Source organism: Athalia rosae, chromosome 1, assembly GCF_917208135.1.
Source record: "Athalia rosae chromosome 1, iyAthRosa1.1, whole genome shotgun sequence".
NCBI classification, from domain to species: Eukaryota; Metazoa; Arthropoda; class Insecta; order Hymenoptera; family Athaliidae; genus Athalia; species Athalia rosae.
Genome location: NC_064026.1, coordinates 21604032 through 21623808, shown reverse-complemented (window position 1 = coordinate 21623808; position 19777 = coordinate 21604032). Strand labels below are relative to the sequence as shown.

Here is a 19777-nt window from a genome sequence, read left to right as displayed (position 1 = left end):
GCAAATTACGGTAACGCAACGGAGGAGTTGCACGCGTCGAAACAAATGTCCAGTCGTTGCGGTATTTTGGCCGATCACGTTCACTGCTACGCTACTACATGTAGATATCTATAGTAATGCGTTGGCAACTCCACAGTCCGTAACCACGAAATCACGAAATTCCGAATTATAGCGATAGTCGATAGATTTATTCAAATGTAAAGCCAATCAGAATTTCGAATTTCGGCGAATTCACATTCTCGACGTGCAGGTTTTTACCGATGATTCGAATTCCGTTCGATTGCGACCAAATTTTCAAAGGTATGATAATCAAAATTGATTACATTTACAAATGACACATTATTACTTAAACAAAAATGAATAAATACCATTGATAGACCGGTTATAGTTACGCCGTTGCATGTTGGTGGAAAGTGAATGAATGGATTTCTAGGTGAAAAAAAAAAAAAATTAAACGGACGTACGTCTTTTCCTCATTATGCAAATAGAATGGGTGAAGTTATCGCTGCATAGGGTAACGAGTGCTTGTAAGCACACCACGGTGCTACCATTTTCAATGAATCAAATCTTTTCTAATTTCAACCACGTCTGGGAAGGACTTCCGAAGAGTTTAACGCAAGAACTCAACAATGGCAATTGGCAAACGGCCAATATCGAAATTATAGAAAGGACGTTTGGTTAATAAACGTTCCCCGCATTCTCCTCTAGTGAATTGATATGATCATCAAACGATAATGTTTTATTAAATTGCTCTGCCAAAAAATGGGTGAAAGAAAAATAATAAGTAGATGAAAAAATAAAGCGGTCGAAAAATTAGGTGAAAAGAACCCCAGAACAACGTTATCGAACGCGAAAATTCCGTTCCTCTTACGTATTTCGAAAACGCCAAGTCTCGCGCTAAGCGGTACTGCCAATATTCCAGAAGGTATAACATTTTCAAAAATTTCATGATATCAAGAACTCAGATTCCGTTAACTGCACCTGCTGGTCGGTGATAAATCAGGCGAATCTTTTGTGAAGATGCATTTTCCCCTGAACAGCTTTTGAGAGTATCAGTTTTTGTGATAAAAATTTTTTGATCCATCTTGACGTGTTATTATTATCGAGAGTGGCGGAGTGGATGGTCGTTAAAATATTCAATACACGCTAAGCCGGAATTAGTTCAGTTGTACAATGTCAGGATCTAGGTCACGTCCTGGAAAGCTTTCCAAACTGTCATGTGGAGTAACCGAGAGGGTGCAGAGTGGCAGGGGTAAAAGGTGACGGCAACGAAGCATCTTCGAGTGGCGAATGCAAACAAGCTTCTTGCACCGTTTAAATATATACCCATTCAACTCCTCGCTCAAGTGGGAATCGACGTCTTCGCCGATATCTATTGATGCGAGATAAACGTCGAGTGATCTTCAGAGAGGAAGAACCGGTCAAAATGATTTGGGATTACGTAAAACATGAGAAATCTGAATATTTACTTTACGGAGAGGATCTTTTTCAAAAATTGTATATAATTATATTTCCGTTAAAACTCTACTGAAATAATTGAAATTTATTCATCGATTTATTTATTCTCTTTCCCGAGCGGATGTCATTTTACCGTTTGGAAAAAGACATGCACCACCGATGAGTAGTTTCCGAACTATTCGTAATTTGCTAATTCTCGTGTCCGTGCGATATACACCGCTATAATTGTACAGTTGATATTGAGCCCCACATATTATACCTGCGAATTCAACGGACACGAATTTACCATCCACTCAAATACGGATCCCCTACTACACAAGCATTGGGTAACTGGGGGTTTCATTAAAATAAACGAGGGAATAAATACGTTAACTTTCGCTGTCGTGGCGTTCATTATAAATGAAAAATTAAAAATAAAAATGAAAGACAATTACAAAACCAGACGAAAAAAACCGAATAACGAATGATAAAATTGAAAGAAAGCCGAATTAGCGCTCTGTTCAGATCATAAAGACAGACGTATAACGGCATGTCAATAAATAATTCTTTGACGCAAAGCTCGGAAGTTTAATCGTAAAATAATATTGGACATACCAACATTTGTATACTTCTACACCCCCCCATTATATCACCGTACCGTTATTACATGCCTGGATATTTATTTATTCTGGAATAATATACACTGCTGGTATGCCGATCCAGCTGATGTATAACGCAGTTGAATAGACGAGCAGTATCCGTTTTATGAAAGAAAAATATCTGCTTATAAGGCGGTACAATGGAACATGAGGAGTAGCGAAGATTAATCGAAATTGCTAAGGCAGACCATTTTTTTTTTCTATTTTTCTTCCCTTCTCGTTCTTTTGTTCGGAACACCAACAATCAGTACGAAGAGATGGGGCAAGGCGGGTGAAATAGGGTACCGCTATTTTGACTGACTATTATATGGGCAAGATCGAGCCGGTCGGGCTTCATTTTTCGTTAAAAAAAAAAATGTTTTTTTTTTAAGCTAATATTTGATTTTCTACGTGCTAATTCTACGTTTCGCGTCGAAAAGAATTAGACCATGAGAACTTCAACTTTGGAGTCGAATTTCGCTTATTTATTCACGCTATAAAACGTTGAGTATCGCACTCTCCTCTGTATAAGATCTCCGACCGGTTGTGACGCACGACCACCGTAGCGAGACATTGGACGTGTACTCGTCTAACTCTATATAAAATATGGGTCATGGTCGATTTTTTGGAACGTTCAAATTTCCTGTCCCGATATCTATACGTGGGCGCGGCTACGTGGACCAGATTCAGCAGCCTGCAGCCGGATGCAGGAGTTCCTATAGCCATAACGCTCTGATCACATTTTCTCACTTTTTCGAACGACCGACGTCATCGTCGTCTAGATTCATTTCAGTCTTCTTATCACGAGCTAGTCTCCTTCTCAGCCCGAGGGACCGCCCGCCGACTGTCATTAATGGGACGGGATTAGAACACGAGAGAACCGAACCTGCTCGATGTCTTAGAAGAATCACAAAACGCCTTTTCTGGGTCATTGCGCAAGGAAGAAAGAAGACAAATGGAAAAATAGAAAGGAGTAATTTCAGGAAAAAGGGGCCGGTATCCTTCACGTGGGTCGTCACATTTTCCGGTCGTAAGATTCTCTATGCGTCAACTTCCCGTAAAACCCCGGAAAGATTATTCTGGGCGGCGATGCGGTCTCCGGTAGATTGATGTTCGAATAGTGCCGAGACTAGGAAATTATGTATTTTAATCAATCGCCCGAAATATCGGCAATCACACTATATCCCCAAAACCTCTTTCCATTTTACATCAAAACTTAGCGTGGGATTATACCATCGCGAATTTGTATCCAAATTAGAAATCGATCGATTACCGAGGTCGCAGTTCACTTCTATTCACTGTGGGATGAAATCAATGTTCCAATTTTCGCAAGTTACATTATTTTTCAAAACTTGGATCGTCGACGACGTATTGCGATATGTGCAACTAAATTATTACGAAAGAAACCGGAAGACGCCGAATTAAATAAGAGAAATAAAAAAAAAAAATGAAAAGAATGAGCCGAAAGGAATAAAGTGAGGGAAAAAAGAGAACAAAAAATAAATTGAATAAATGGAGGTAAGGGTATATAAAGTAGATTGTGACGTGTAATCTTCTTTACGTAACACAGTATACTCGCGTGGGACCATAATTCGGGTGAAAGAATGAAGATCAACTGCCTTTGAATATGAATGTAGGTGGAAAAAAATACAATTTTGATAACGACTGTCGTGTTCTCAACGTAACGTCGTTCCGGCATATATGTGCATATAAAATGTACCGCAATATTCGCCGATAACAAACAGCAAAATCAGGCATTCTGAAAAACCCCATGTACGTGATAAACGTTCCAGAGTAATCCACCTCAATAATGTCGGATAAACTTATCTAAACCATTCGCAACTGTATAGCAACACTAATCATACCACGTGAGTGGAATTTAAGCCCTCCCTCTCGCCTTCTCTTCCCCTCTCTTCTGTGTCGGTAGACAGTAATTAGAACCTATTTTATCGGCGATTTGGAAGAGACGTAATAATCGTGAGCCACATTCGGAAATTTAATGGGGTGATAATACCGTCTCTAGAAAAATCATCTGAGATGTTAAAAAAGCGATGAATATCGATGAACGATGATGACCGGTGTATTATCGCGATCAGCGGTAACCACTGAAAAGTCCAACAAAGGCTTTTTTCCGTCTCGGTGCTTTTATTATTTCTCTGGAAAAATATCAGGTCTTTACTTTTACGCTTGAAATATTTACTTCTTGTCAACGTTTCGTCGGCAAACAATAATAATCGATTGCTTTTCTTATTTCACACACCCTAAGGCCGCGCAAAAAACTACTCCGGTCCAGCCGTGGCACGAGAACGCGTGAACAATGTAGATGAAAATCGCGTTATCTCGCTAACGTATAAGTCGGGGTTTGCGATAAATAATCTGACAAGTTTAGCAGACCTTTCTTTGGTCGGTGTGTTTTTCTTTTTCACGAAATTCGAAAATGAGTCATGAAACGCAGACTCCAAGCGTCTGAAGCTTTTTTGAATTTCTGCTCAATCATTTTTTTCTTCGTGGTCATAAAGCTCCACTTTACGCGCCGGCAGAAGAAGGCTCTATTGAAGGTTTACACCGATCTGCACTTCACGGATGATATGATTTTATTTTTTTTTTCTAGCAGCGTAATCGCAGAATTAAATGGGCACCACGTACAGTATCGGAATCAATGAAATCCAATCAATTATGCAAATCGTGATTGCCCAGAAGCGCGATTGATAATCATCCAACTTCACGCTGCATCAGCGTGTAGGTCACAAAAGAGCGAATTTATAAATGGTGAATAATTGGAAATCTCTCGACTGATTTATCGCGGTATCTCGCTAAATCCGTATTCCACTTCCCGATTTGCAGACGGTTATAATTATCAACACACCCCATCGGTCGACCTAGTACCTAAACATTATTTGCGTCCGATCTTATTATCAATTGTTCCGACGTACATATTCAAGATGGAAGTTCGTGATCCCGCATCTATTTCCTGTATAAAAATTACCAAGGACAACCTTCGGATCGAGAAAGAATAAGTAAAACGTGGAATATATTAACTGCCCCAGTAGCGTCTCGGTGATGCCTCAAGTCACTCGTCTATTAATAATATTTTCTCGGTGTGCCTTTACTTCCACATGATTAGCTGCACCCCCGACGATCACCCACTCGCGTATATCTATATCGTCTGAGCAGATGTGCCCCGTCGGTCGACCTTCGAGTATAACGTCAGTGCTGCTGATTACGGAGAGAATCTGCTAATAACCAAGCCATACGATACGTTTGAAGTCACGAGTTTTTTTTAGCAGGGTTGCTTTCAGTCGTCGGTGAAGAAATGGTGCGAAAAATTCGCGAAACGACGATCGTTGATTCATCTGTTATTTTACTTAATTTTAGTTTTCCTTTAGTTTTTTTGATTTCTTTTTTTTTTTTTTCTTTCTTTCAAGCGACGGCGAAATGTCTCTCAGGAGAATTCTCAAGGCTATTAAGAGGAAAACGTGCAGCGGGAATTAATACTCTCCCACCAACATTTCAGCGCTTCAGCTTTTCAGCTCTTGAGCCTTTTCAGTTCTCGCCGCAAGAATAACTCGGCAACGTACTAATCCTGTAATATTTCAAAGCTCGGCCTTCATCAGCGGTTTTTAAACAAATGCAACGCGCAACTGTTATCCCAAACAAGAGCAGAGAAAAAAAAACGCTTCATCTCAACATATATTTAGTAATCCATCGATATAACCTGATGTGAATTATAGGTATGGCCTTAATATCACTTTTGCGAAATGTAAAAAACCAGTAAAAATGATAAGCTCGCAGCGCATTCCGTGAACTTTGTGAACGGAAGAAGCGAATAATAATCTTTCCGACGATAAGGACTGCAGTCTGATTCACGGCGATCGATATATCCCATCGATTTTCCACATCGAGACAATCAGCTCCCAGCAATCTGCGACCTTTGTATGTACGTGTGGGTAAAACATCGCATCGACCGTTAAACGGGGTAAAACCGCGCGAAGAAAAATAACTCGAAAGAAAATGATATGAAATTTATGGACACTTGTCATTTGATGTATAAGCTTTGCACCATACGTGCGTGGAAGTCCGATATGTAGGTGAATCCAACCATCCGCTTTCCTTCATTCCTTCCGTGTGCCACGCTTCCATGTTCTACATGGTAAGTTTCAGCGAGACACCTATCTAAATGCTAATGTTCTTAGACGTGGTGCTTGTTTTTCAACGAAAGTTTTACCATAAATTATACCGGTTACGCAATACTTTCTTTGTCTTCGACATCGGACAAGGGCGACGGCACGACGAAGAACCTCATGCAGCCCCGAACTCTTGCCTCGGTGTTCTCGTAATATCTGAACAGTTTTTTTCCATCCAGTCGGACGAACAATCGTAAAAATTCATTAAAGAATTTTCACGCTCAACGATGAAGCAATTTAACGCCCTACTAGCTGCAGTTGGGTAATCGCAAGCGGCGTATTCCTACAAATGCGTTATAATACGTACGGGTCCACGAGGTTATTACCTATAGATATATAGTGACACGCTGTTCCAGGCAACCGATGCGAGTTTAACCATATCGTATTTTCAGCCCTGTATCACGTGATCGGGGATATTAGCATTTCGATAAAATGACATCGAACAGGTGGTGAGTATGACTGCAATGTTCGGTACGCAATTTATCCAGAATCTTATACGGGTAAGATAACATTCGAGGTACGACGTCCTGCAGTTTGGAAAAATCGATGAAAGGCGGTGTGCCAGATGGGCACCAGAAGAACGAAACGCTCGCGAGAGCCAATTTAGCTAGGTATATAAACCCTTCGGAAGAGCTAGGTCGTAAACTGCCAGCGTTGACAGCACGAGAGAATCCGCATTGTTCTATTTGTACGGTGTGTAATCAAAGGCGTGGCGCGATCTACTCGTCGGATCAAACTCACGTGGAAAAAAAAGCACACGCGCCACACAGCGTATGAGGGGAGTGAAGAAAAAATTCAGTTTCAAATTCATTTTTTTATCATATCTTTACGTATCTGCCCGGGTGTACCGTTTGGGTTTCCACATCCCTCGGTAAATGAAAATAATAAATTCATTACAGACGATGACTAAAAATAATAAAATCGATGAGGGAATATGTATACCTAGGTATATGTATAAATTTGAAACTTATTCAGGTTGAATCGCGGTGGATATAATTATTACTCGATAATAACAAAGTTTCGTACTTGCGATATAGTTATACAACTCACTTTGCAATGTAACATCGTTTGGCTTCGCGCTGCAGAACTTCAATATTGATCATCGTCAATTTTCTGAATTGCGTGGTTAAAGTTACCCGACGTGCGTATAATTTTTCTTTTTTTCTTTTTTTTTTTCTTTTTCTATAACACGATTAATAATAACCTGACCACCGTGTATAACTATACGTTTAACCCCCTCGCAGGACTAATACGCGCATGTCTAGTTCCAACCGCCAGTCTAATAATAAACCGGAGAAGTGTCCAAGTGGATCCCCGATAAGACTGTGCTAGCGAAATAAACTAGAAATTCTATCTACCATGCAGGGATAATGGACCACCGACTCGCATGACCACGGTTTGTACCGCAATCCGTATGTGGTATTACGAGGACTCAACGTGTTGCGAGGAGAGTTTATATGCCGGTAAAAATAATTCACCGAATTAAGTGCACTCAGGACCCCCCCGCTGATCGACCTACGTCGTTTATTATCGACCCTCCACGGTCATTATTTGTACCTTCTTAATCGATTATGGGTGTCTAAACGCCGCTGAACTACTAATTACCACTAATTGGAAACTTATTTATATGGCATACGAACTGCCGTCGTGAAATTGAGTCGAACAATTTGACAGTCGAACATATAAGGCGCACGTGTCGATAGGAAAAAAAAAAAAATGAAAAAATGAAAAAACGAACGAACGAACGACGGAAGAAAAAAGTAATTACATTATCACACTGCGACATGATGTGCACGATTTAGGTTTCCACTGTGAATCGAATTCTCGCGATCTCATTGGTCTGGAAAAATCTAATTTTGCACAAGTGTTTCGTTGTTGTGTACCTTTGTGAATATCTGTGAACAGCTTTTCCTGAAATTAGCTTTTTTAGTAGGCAGGTTTGCGCAGTATTATGTTTTTTCATTGTAAATATTCATTCGAAATAATTGAATCCAAATGCTTCCACGTGGAAAGAATATTGTGTAAAATACGTCATGTGCACGCTTTCGCGAACATTTCATATTCATATAAACTAAGATTGAGTTTATCAACCGATAATTATCTCGAGAACTTCCAGCTATGCCATCCGCGTGATATCCCTCCACATACAACATACGCGATACTTCCGCGATACTTTCCGCATTTAAACGGCTCGGCTTTATGTCGGGATTTCCGGTTTCAAAGGTTTTAAATATTCCTTTGCATCTCCCACCATCCGATAGACAACACGTGCACCTGCATATCGTACGTACGTACGTGTATATGTTCACAGATTTCGAGCGCCATGAGGGTTTGTTTCATAAAAGCGAAAAAAAAAAACAAAGAAAATGGAAGCGAGTTCACGACTTGTGGGTTACTTCCTTCTGGTTGTTAGTTCTCGACAGATACGTACAACGGTCTCGTTAACAATACCGGTATATAACTTTCTGCTCCTGTTTCCTGATTGCGAGTTTATCTCAAATTCTTTCGCTCGACTGCTACAAAAACAGCGAGGACTTTGTGGAACGGGAACAACTAAAACGCGGCGATACGAAGATGAAACTTCTTTTCATCTCGTGTAATTGCTCTCCGAGCGATATAACGTACGCGCCGCGATATGTAGGTACACACGTTACCTATATTGTGAACAAAATAAAACTACCTTATATTGTAGCTTTGAAATTGCACGGCGAGGTATGTTAATTCGAAATTCTCCTCATTGATCCTCACTGTACCAACGCAAACGTTGGGCTTGCGCAAGAAGTAGTAATTCGAGTCAGTGCGAACGGTTAAATTTTCCGAAAAACACGTCTTTTCGGAGACCGATGACAAGCCGAGGAAAGGAATAGAGGGCAAGAAGTGGTCCGAAAAACTTTTGGGGACCTGTGAATCTGCACCATGTCGTCGGTAGCAATTCCGTCGAATCTAGGAGCGGGAGTAACGACACCCCAGAGACCCTTGGAACGACAATACTCGAACCCCATTGGCTGGGCAAAGTTTGACGACCATCGTTCCACGGTACCCTCGAGAGTATTTTGTTTATGATTAAGTTTGGAGATTTGAAATTCAGCTGTATCGCCGTCAAGACAAAGGAGTATTCCACCCCTGCCCGTGACAGTAAACTTGACAAACGGATTCCACGGTGCGCGTATGAGTGGAATAGATTTTAAGCATCCTATTCGGGGTAAGGATAACCATTGACGTGGCTGCGACCTTGAAATTCGTAAAAACTGTCCGAGTTTAGATTTCCTCCGAAAACTAGTTTTAAGAGAAACATTTGGAACACCACTCACAATCAAAGAGAGTCGTGGAACTTCCCCCGGGGTAACTCTAATTGCGGTTTGTGTTTTAACGCGATTTCTTGCGAGGCGCGTTCCGAGAGGGTGATCAATCAAAAAGATGTTTATCCCGGCAGTGGAGGTAAAAATTAACTGCTGAATGCCCGAGCTAGGGGAGCGAAATTCGACGTTAACCGTACCGGAGAAGCTATACGAACTATAGGTATACTAGGCGATTCGGCGGAGCAAAATTCAAGGAGAATATCCAAACTGTTTGTTCTTGAAAACTATAAAAGTTTGTTTTAGAAACAAGGTCGAGCAGTTGACGCCTCCAGGGTTGAAGTCGTATTTCCATTCCACCACCTAGTATGGAAAATAATGTTTCACATGGAGACGAAAAGCTTAGGGAACCAAAAATGAATATTCTGAGCGCATAAGGTATGGGACCAGATTCGCGCTATACGGGGCGATAGGTATCTATGAATACTTTGCATGATACGTACATTCATCCACCCGTTTTCATGCAGGATTCGGAGTTCACTGGAGTATTATACCGACCGCACTCTACCTACGTGTTTTACGGCGATGCTTTTTATAGTGGAATGTTCCTGTATCGCAACGCGGTTGTAGTACTAGATATTCATTGCATTGAATAAACACTGAACAGGAATAATCTCACCAAACTTCGCTATGAACATCTAAAAATAGGGGAAAAATCTTTTCAACTCCAGATCGTACTTTGATCAATCTAATTGACCGATAATCAAGTCGTAGTTCGGCGCTATTAAATTAGCCAGGAAACATAACAATTCACATAGTTCACCATCGCGGCGTTCGACAGAGGTGACATACCTATACACCTCCATCGAGTGAAAATTGGAATCTTTTTTTTTCTATGCGCATACACACACGTGTACGTGGTACGATATAAGTATGCGTGCTCGGTGAACCGCCATCTGGGTCAACCCACAATTCTACCCAAGTACTTTCAGTTTTACTTTTATATTATCATCACGTTTTCTTTTTATTTTCCCATTTTCATGATGTCGGTGATTGAGAAAATCGATGCAATCGGCCGAGCTTTACCAGGGTACGATATTTTTTTTTTTAATCTACTCACCGGTTAGTCAGCTCAGCAGTGTAGAAAATCTAACTCAAACCCACATCTGGCGATGCGGAGAAATGGTTACGACTGGCACCTGCTCGACTGAAAACTTACTACAACGTAGCGGTCGGAGAGTTGTCGAAAACATCACCTGCGAACACGAGGAAGAACAACGAATACATAAATTAATTGATCAATCGACGAACATGTTTAAACGAATATTATCACGAGGTTCCGCGCGGGGGTATCAATCTCGCCGGACTATCGAGGATACGTGAGCAGCCTATCGCTTAATTTTAAACGGGCAACCGAAAACCTTTTCTCAAAATTCGCTCCAATTAATTTGCGGAAAGAGATCCACCGTGTTACGAGTAGCATTATCACGCTTCACCCATGGGGCACAAACGCGATATAACTTAACCCGTCCGGGCCCGAGCGAGTTATCTGCCCCTATAGTTTGAATCCTACACAAATTTCCCATGGTATATACCAACAACTTATGTATAGGTGGGCCGAACTGGGCGCGGGTGGTGGGATTTAACTGCTATACCAACGTCCATCTCTACCTTCGAGTATTTGAATTGCAAATTGAACACTGTATCCCACGCGCGGTTGAAAGTGTTATAGACATAAGCCTCTTCTGGTGGAGTGAACGTAATCTATACAACACCAATCATTGCACAAGTGTATAACGGATTTGCGATATCAGAGATCATCGGCGCGCTAGCGGTACGGATAGAGATTTGGCACAATGCGACAATAATAATAACGATAATGAATTGAAAGCGTATATTTGCCGAAGCCCGGGAGATGCGATGGAAACGGGGTGTACGTGAATTACGTCGGCAAGTCATCGAGTAGGGTGCGAATGCGGAGAACATGCGACATTTCAACGCGACGACATAGTCGGCTTGATAGGTAATTTGGACGGTGATCAGGTTTATGACAACTGCGAAGTGAGCCAAGGAGGGGCTGACGAAGCCGTTATCGGTGGTGTAATGAGAGTCTTTTACAGGCCGTCCCGTTGATCCTCGTCTATATCATGGAAGATTAAACATCAAATCGAGCCAACAATCGATGCGGGTGATTTGAATTCTAAAAAAAGTGATCGCCGTCGATTTTACTCCCTCCATTCACCGCCGTTGAAAATATACATCACTTGCGTATAACGGCGGACGTAACGTCACATGCATACTTGATCTCCGGTATTTGTGATACCCATAGATGTTACGCGATTTCTAATAAGCCGTCGCGAAGTCAACCGCCGAAATTGATGAAATAAAAAAGCGTTGGAAACATACGAATGAAGGGATCAACACCGTCGACATGTACTACTCCTCTCCCGACCACCGAGCCGAAGGTCGTGAACCACGTGTGATTATAATTGTAAGAAAATACCGGCGTAACGGGCAGACGGAGATTATGTTATTATTGGACGATAAGTTTGCTGAAATATTTCAGATTTCATCATTTATTTGAAGGAATTCCAATTCCACGAGAATAGGAGATAAAATGAAAGATCGAGTGATCGTGAGAATTGCAGGTGAATGAATATTACAACGTTTGTAAAATTAGCTGTTTGGGAATTAACCGTATACCGCGGAAACTTTGTATTCACATTGGTGGCAAAGCGCGATCCATTGTATCCCGAGGGTGTTCCGACAAAGCTGTCGTCGTCATACATGTAGTGCTAGTTTGTAAACTCCGGTAAAGCTCGCTGAAATAAACTACGAACAACTAATTCATTCCCAGTGATCTGTCCGACGCACATGCATAGGGTGTGCCGTGTCGATCACACGTTCAACGTCGTTTTTGCATCAGATAAAAAATTAACGAAAATAGTATCCTGACAATTGCAAATTTCTTTTTGTTCGAATGAATCATTTTTGAATATTTTTGTGGTAATCGAAATGAGGGCAGCTGTTGCACCAAGGGCCGGAAGGCAGGTGATTTCACATGTCGTACACGTGGTTTGTGAAAATTCTTCACTTCCGCTTTATCACGGGGTACAAGGTAATTAGAAAATCCAGTTGAATTCAACGGAGATCGTACGGAACCCTGTCTCATACAGACGCAGGTGGTTCTGACAGCATTGAAAATATTGGGGGTGTAAGTGGAAACAAACAAACATGAGCAGGCTGCAGGGAACTTCGCAACCCTCAAGATAATCCATTAGGTACATGTACTACGTATACGCCGCGAATCTGCGAATAGACGCTCTTAAGTTTCGCACGAAGTTACTTCGGCACGGTATACTTATGATACTAAGCGAGACACCTTTGAAGAGAATTCTACGGTAACGTTGTACGAACCCCTTTTCATTCGACTAGGAATCCAGCGCTTATTTACCTCACATCTCTACGAAGAGATTTTTCACGCGAAATTAGTCCTCCGTGTATTCAAAGTCGCCGGGGAATATCATTCTGTGGTATTTATCAGAATTATGTTCATCGTGAAATATAATCCATCCACCGAGTTATTTTATGATCGTCGTTCACCACCCTTAAAATCTGTATCAAATCGTTTTACATCTCAGAAATGACAAGACGTCAGATTTAACGCCTAACAACATATGCACGGAAGCAACATTTGCGAGCTTTCAATTTGGTTGATTTCATTTAACGAATAAAATGAAATGGCATCTTCGGTTTCGACTCCTATACGTAAACTTTGTTTTCGGTGGTGAAAGTAAAAAATTTCTATGGTCTAGACCGCAAATTCATTCCCCTTAACAGATCGCGTTTTCTTTTCCTCCTTTTTTTTTTTTAAACTTACAATTAGAGTTAAACTAAAGTATCGATCAAACGTTACACCGTGTAGGCATAATATATAAAGTGAGAGCAAATACTCCTTCGCTAGCTCTTCCTCGTCGTCCTCCTCCTCCCTAATGCCTTTGAAAGTTTTTTGGCGTTTGACTTTCGTGTTTCTGATGTTGAAACGGCAAATGGAAATTAAGGCAACGAATACACGGACGCCATTACCAAGGGACGTGCGTGTCGTTCCGGAGAAATTTCCGGTAGAGTATACGCTACGAGAAGTTTTATCGGTAGTTGAAAATGTGCCTCTGTGCAGTACGTCAAACCTCCTGAAAATTTAATATTTTTAGTGGCTATTTATTGCGTCCGTTTTTTTCCTCCGTTCTTGTCTTTCGCTCTTCTTTACATTTTCTTCTTCTGAAATCGCGTTGAGATAAGTAAACACGACCGTGATTCTTTCCATTGTTTTATCAGCGGTAAACCCATTGTACTCGGTGCCATAAACACAAACTATAACAGTGGGGTAGTGGCATTGACAAACGCTCCTCCACATTTTCGTTGACGTATATTCAAGCCAGACTACTCGGAGGAACCTACAAATGTCGCTGAAGCACGAGGATATAGTTCCAAGGAAAGCAAATACGCCAAGTGAATGCACGACTGCGACCGTCGCAACCAATATTAGCAGGAATAAACGAGGAAATGTACATTCTCTGTCGATATTAAACGGATGTTATATCCACTCCGACATTGCTATTCCGAATCCGACTGAAACCCTGAAAATATTATTCATTGCATCTTCAAACTTGAATTGTACCTGCGGTTTACTGAGAATTTTCTCTCGGTATAACGCAATTGACAGCGTAGCAGGATTGTCGGACAGCACGTGCGTAATTGGCTCGATATTCGGATGAAAACGATCGATTCGTTTCACGATTCGTTTGCACTCCAGCTATTGAGTGGTTAATGTACTAAATCCACCCCTTTCGGTAACAAGAGATTGGTCGCGGAGGAGAGTGGTATAGATTTTTCGCTCTATATTCTCTCGCATCACTTTTATCGAATTCTGGGAGCGTAGCTGTTTCGCGTATATCAGAGGTAAAGAAGTCGTACGAATCCCAGGAGACACTTTTGCGCTGTCGAATACAGAAAGTGTGAATTGAAATAAGACTTCGGAAAGATAGTTTTCACCCGTTGAGTCGTTGAATGGAACGATGCCAAAATTCTGACCACGAGTCAAAAGGGAAGTGTGATACGCCACGAGTTCATTTTGTAACTTACTCGCCAAATCTCCATTTCGATTTTACACTGTATTTTTTCGGATATACCAAAGCCATGAATTTCGACCTACATATTTTCTACATGCGTAAAAATTGACGTTTTCGTAATTGTATACCGATGCCCGAGCAGGCCGCATCAGCATTCAAAAGAAGCTCGTGGGAAAAAATAAGTGATGGTGTTTTAAAAGGGTTGAATTTATTTTTATCCTACGTGCATGTATACCTGACTGCGATGAGTCGAAGTTTTTCCGAGGTTTTCTCGCTTATCATAGGCATACGTATTCAACCCGCTTTTGTGTTTTTATTCCATTCATGACGAAGCACCTGTACGGTATACCTCGATTATTATTTTATAATGATAATGGAAAGTTTGGCAGTGGTTATTCCGAAGGTGATTACTTTTGAAGCTTTTACACGGTGAAACTTCGGATTTGAGAGGAATGAATCTCTGCAATTCTCCCTGACTGAAGCCTGATAATTATTCATGAGATACACAGGCGTCAAATTTATTTTCTTTCATTACGTACCCTGACTTCGAGCTTTGCGCTGTTCCAATATTTTAACTCGTTCGCTGGCGGTAGAAATTCGGGGAATCAAAATTTCGAAAATTCAATAACATTAATACCGATACGCTTTCGTGCACTTACATACTCATACTCGAGTACACAACGGTTCGAAAAAATTTCGCGATACTCGAACCGTGCGATTCCTATTTATAATAGTTCCAGGGCAGGACGGACGCTCGGTGAGGATGATTGCGGATCGTTTCGCGACTATAAGTTATTCGATAACGATTCAAAGTTGAAACGTTTTACAATCAACCATCATAACGAGGTTGTCGACCGTACATCCGAAAGGCCGCTCGACAGAATAACAACCATGGCTGGTTGAATAAGTCGTTTCGCATAAATTTTTTGTACATCAAACATATCCCCTTGACATTTCTATTGCCTGACTTTCCGTTGTTTCGATAACATTTTTCCTCGCATTTCTCATATGTAATATATCATTCGAACAGCACTCCCAATGTCAATGTATGTTCATCTAAATGGACCTTCAAAACATCGCATCGATAAGACGCAGATGTAAAAGGCAACCGCTCGGGTCTTTCGATTTTCTTATGAGCGAATATACGCGGCTATCGCAAATCGTAGGAAACTCCCTGGGTTACTCGAAATGTTTCCGGCATTCGTGAATGCCGCCGGTAAAATAAATGAAAAAAAGACAAGAAGAAAAAAAAAAAAACGGAGGAGAAAAAGCTCGGAGGAACACAGAAAACTGAACAAGACTGAATAATAGAACGAACGAAGTTGTATGAATTTCCTTTGTTTTATAATGAAAAATCTCACAAACGCGGACGAGATATCGTGTGTTGCGACAGTTTTTCACGTAAATTCGTCCGCATGATATCAATACCATCCGATACCAATTATCCCGTATGTACCATACAAGAGATGTATAGGTATAGGTACTTACGTACACAAGTATATTGTAAATAGATAAAAAATAAAAGATAGACTTTTTTCCACTGTGTCTAGATACGCTTTGCGTAGGTGTGTACGTGCGATGCAGGGCAAACTAATTCCATACTCAGCTGGAGGTACGGTAAATTGAGCAACCAATCAGGAATCAGATGCCATTGTTTTCTTCAATCATATACCATGGGATCGTATCATAGACCGAACGATATCGTTGCGTACGCCGTAGGCGACAAGAGATATCAATTCCCCCGTGTATCAAACTATCGATTTACCTTGTCCTGCAGTTCATACAGTCATACACCATTATTGCACACGCGACGGCGATCCTCACACTGCATCGCACGTTCCCTTCTGATCCCTTCACGATTTTTGTACGATGATAAAACGTGCGCCATTTACCGGTTACAAACCTGGCTGGCCTTACGTAGTGTCGTTTCTTTCACGCGTGTACCGCAGCGAACGTTACGTGGGTAACCACTTAAATAATAAATTGTTGGCGTTACGTCCGCCTGAATCCTCTCGATATTTCGTGCGCGTGGAATACAAATCGGCACGTATATGATACCTAATATATTTGAATACAGTAATATAAATGTATAGTTTTCCGATATCCGTAACCAGGCGAATAGACGCGTCGCTGTACGGGGCGTACATCTCGCGAGAGTTTGTTTATTTATTCGTTATTTGTCATGAACAAGAAGATAATGGGTTAGGTATACGAAATCGGTAGTTGCGTGAAAAGTTGCGGAAACGAGTAGAGATCCGTAAGAGCTTGGGAACCAGCCGAAATACGTGACTCCCGCGGGTATCTAAGCGGGGTTCCCTAACAACCGAATACGTACACAGTTTCGACATCGCAAAATCACGTTAACAAAGTATTCTTCCGCGAGAAAAATAAAAAAAAAAGAAAGAGAGAAAAAGCTGACTAAGTTTCACATGCGTGGAAAAGAAATCTAGACGGAAGTTTGCCTTGAGGATATATACGTCACTCCGTTCATTTGATCATCGGACGAGTCCGCAAATTTGTTCTGACATACGTCCTGCAATTGGAAATTTCGTCCGGTTTTATTTTGTTTATCAAAAAAACAAAAAAACAAAAAAAAACGCAAAAGACAGATAAGGGTCCGTATAGGACTGCCAATACAAGGAGGGTAACTACCATTGACAAAATGCGACCCTTATATCGGCCGACATCCGACCTGTATATTACACATATTACATTCATATATATGTATAAGAATACCCGAATCCAAAATAAGAGAAACAGATCTACGAAAGTATAATATAGCGAGTGAGTTATACGTTTACGATTTCAAAGGCGATATCTTTTTTCTAAAATCGTGAATATAATATCGATGTCATTTCTGACATCGTTTAATTGAATATAAAAAAGCTAACCATCCAATCAACTAATCATGATGGGCCTATAATCATTGTTAATTGCGCGCACTCTCGTCAGAGATAATTGCTCATCTACCGTAATCCGGTTGGCAAAGTGGATAATTTATATGTATATCTGGTTATTACCCCCCGAGGCACAGGAGAGCTGGGCATCTTCAAGTTTTAACAACAAATTAATACCGATGATATGAGGGATGATATTTTCCATTCAATGTCCAAACTAGATACTTAATATCCCAACTCCATTAATCCATTTATTGACATTAATGTTTTTTCATAGTAGTCAACCGGCGTAATTCGCTGTTTTTCGATTTTCGTTACATCTTACACGTACTCTATTTTCATGTATGGAGTAAATCAACGAAGCTTCAAAATCAGGTATGACGAGGTACACGTACCGCGTACCGCACATGTCATATACTAGTGGAAGTCCGGGCATAGTGAACGCTTCAGGCAAACTGAATAGTTCCCACTATTCCCTAACTCTTTAGTTACTCTACGACGTGTTTTTTTTCTCGCTAATTTTTTTTTCTCATGTCAAGGAATATGCGCCAATCAGTTTTGATTCAATTCATATATTTTTCTATAGTTCAGAGTTAGGATATAGTGGAGACTACTCACTTTGCCTGGGGTGTTCGCTATGCCCGGACTTCCCCTACATACCTGTATAATGTAGGGTCATAGGTGTACTTGAACGAGAGGTTGAAGTTCAGGGAAAATGAAGAGAGAAATTTATAGAGCGCGATGTGAGTACGCGAAGCATTGTACTACTATTCAAAAATAGACATCAATCTTTTCTATCGGATGGTAGAAATATTGGGATATTTGTGATGCGCGAGTTTTGTTTTATCGACAATATGGCTGATTCAGCGTTCGTACATGAACCCGCTGTACATTCATTATTCATAATCCGGAACGAACACATTCGGTTTCTATTCTCCGAGGGGTTTCGCTCGCCCTCCACGTCCGGTGTAATTGGCCATATATTTTCGTTGGAATTACGCGTGGTTGGTACCACAGGCCTATGAGAAGGTTCCAATCAGGTCTCTGTCATTAGATCGGATAGGAGATAGAAATTGGTGCACCGAGTGGAAACCAAATATCTGTGACCTGTACAGATTGGCTATTGCTTGTAACTACTGTACTATCTAAGCTCTCGAAAAATTTTCTGGGACACAAAGGAAGACTTAAAAAAAAAAAGGGGAAGTCAAACGAAAAGGGAAAAAACCCGAGTGCAAAGAGCGACTCATAACGAGGCTGATATACGTACATACGCATGGTTGAATAAGTGAGTTCAGAAAAATAAAAAAAAAATAAAAAAAAAAAATGATATACGCGTAATATTCACCCTCACAAGTATACGTAATGTACGTATACAGCTGTTATTATTACGTAAAAAAAAAAATCATCGCGCTGTATAAGGCAATATTGTGTCATGGTACTCAGGCATAACGAAAAAAAAAAAAATGATAAAGTCAGGGATACAATCTTTCTTGGCGTATCAACCGACAACTACATGCACGGTGTGGCTCTAAATTTTCAAAAGTTCTCTGCGCGTTATCTAGGATCAACGGCAAATTAACTCCGGCTTATGAGCTGGGCGTATTACATGCCACTTACCACGAATATTTTTGCCATGGAATAGAATTTTGGCCTTAAACGTTCGCGGCACGCGGTTGAAAAATTGGTGGTTGATGGCGGCCGTACGTGTAACAATTTTTCCCGAACGTCGAAAATAAATATTTGTCACCCCGTTAACGCGTTGAATTCGATTAATCCAGAAATCATATTATCTGCAACTACAACTGCAAATAAGAATAAGTATCCATCGATGTAATAGAATGCAATATTCTGACGAGTTTTAATTCAAGTTGTATGTAAATTCGAATATTTTAAAGTAATTCGAATATTCAATATTTCGCAAACTCTTGTTGTTTTTCTTCTCATCGGGTACCATGAATTTTAACCGGAATATAATTGTATAATTATAACATAATGCGATCAGGTATTCGATTGAGCGTTATATTTTTTGTGAGTACACAAGTGCGGATATATATGACTTCATATATAAGCGGATCAAAATCGAAAAAGTTTATCCTCGACTGGATGTATAGGTAATGTACAGATATACATCTGCGGCTCCGAAAGACTGAGACTCTGAAGAAACTTTTATTTCCTTCACGGACAAAGTTCCGATAA

At 40.7% G+C, this 19777-nt stretch overlaps 1 protein-coding gene across 2 annotated transcripts in view; it reads right to left on the bottom strand.

Annotated features, from left to right (window-relative positions):
* Positions 1-19777, bottom strand: part of LOC105691393 (synaptotagmin-7) — a 169508-nt gene that overhangs the window by 129313 nt on the left and 20418 nt on the right. For both annotated transcript variants that reach the window (XM_012409835.3, XM_012409834.3), the window contains exon 2: positions 10676-10811. The gene's annotated coding sequence lies outside the window, so the exon portion shown is untranslated. The remainder of the gene's footprint in view (positions 1-10675; positions 10812-19777) is intronic.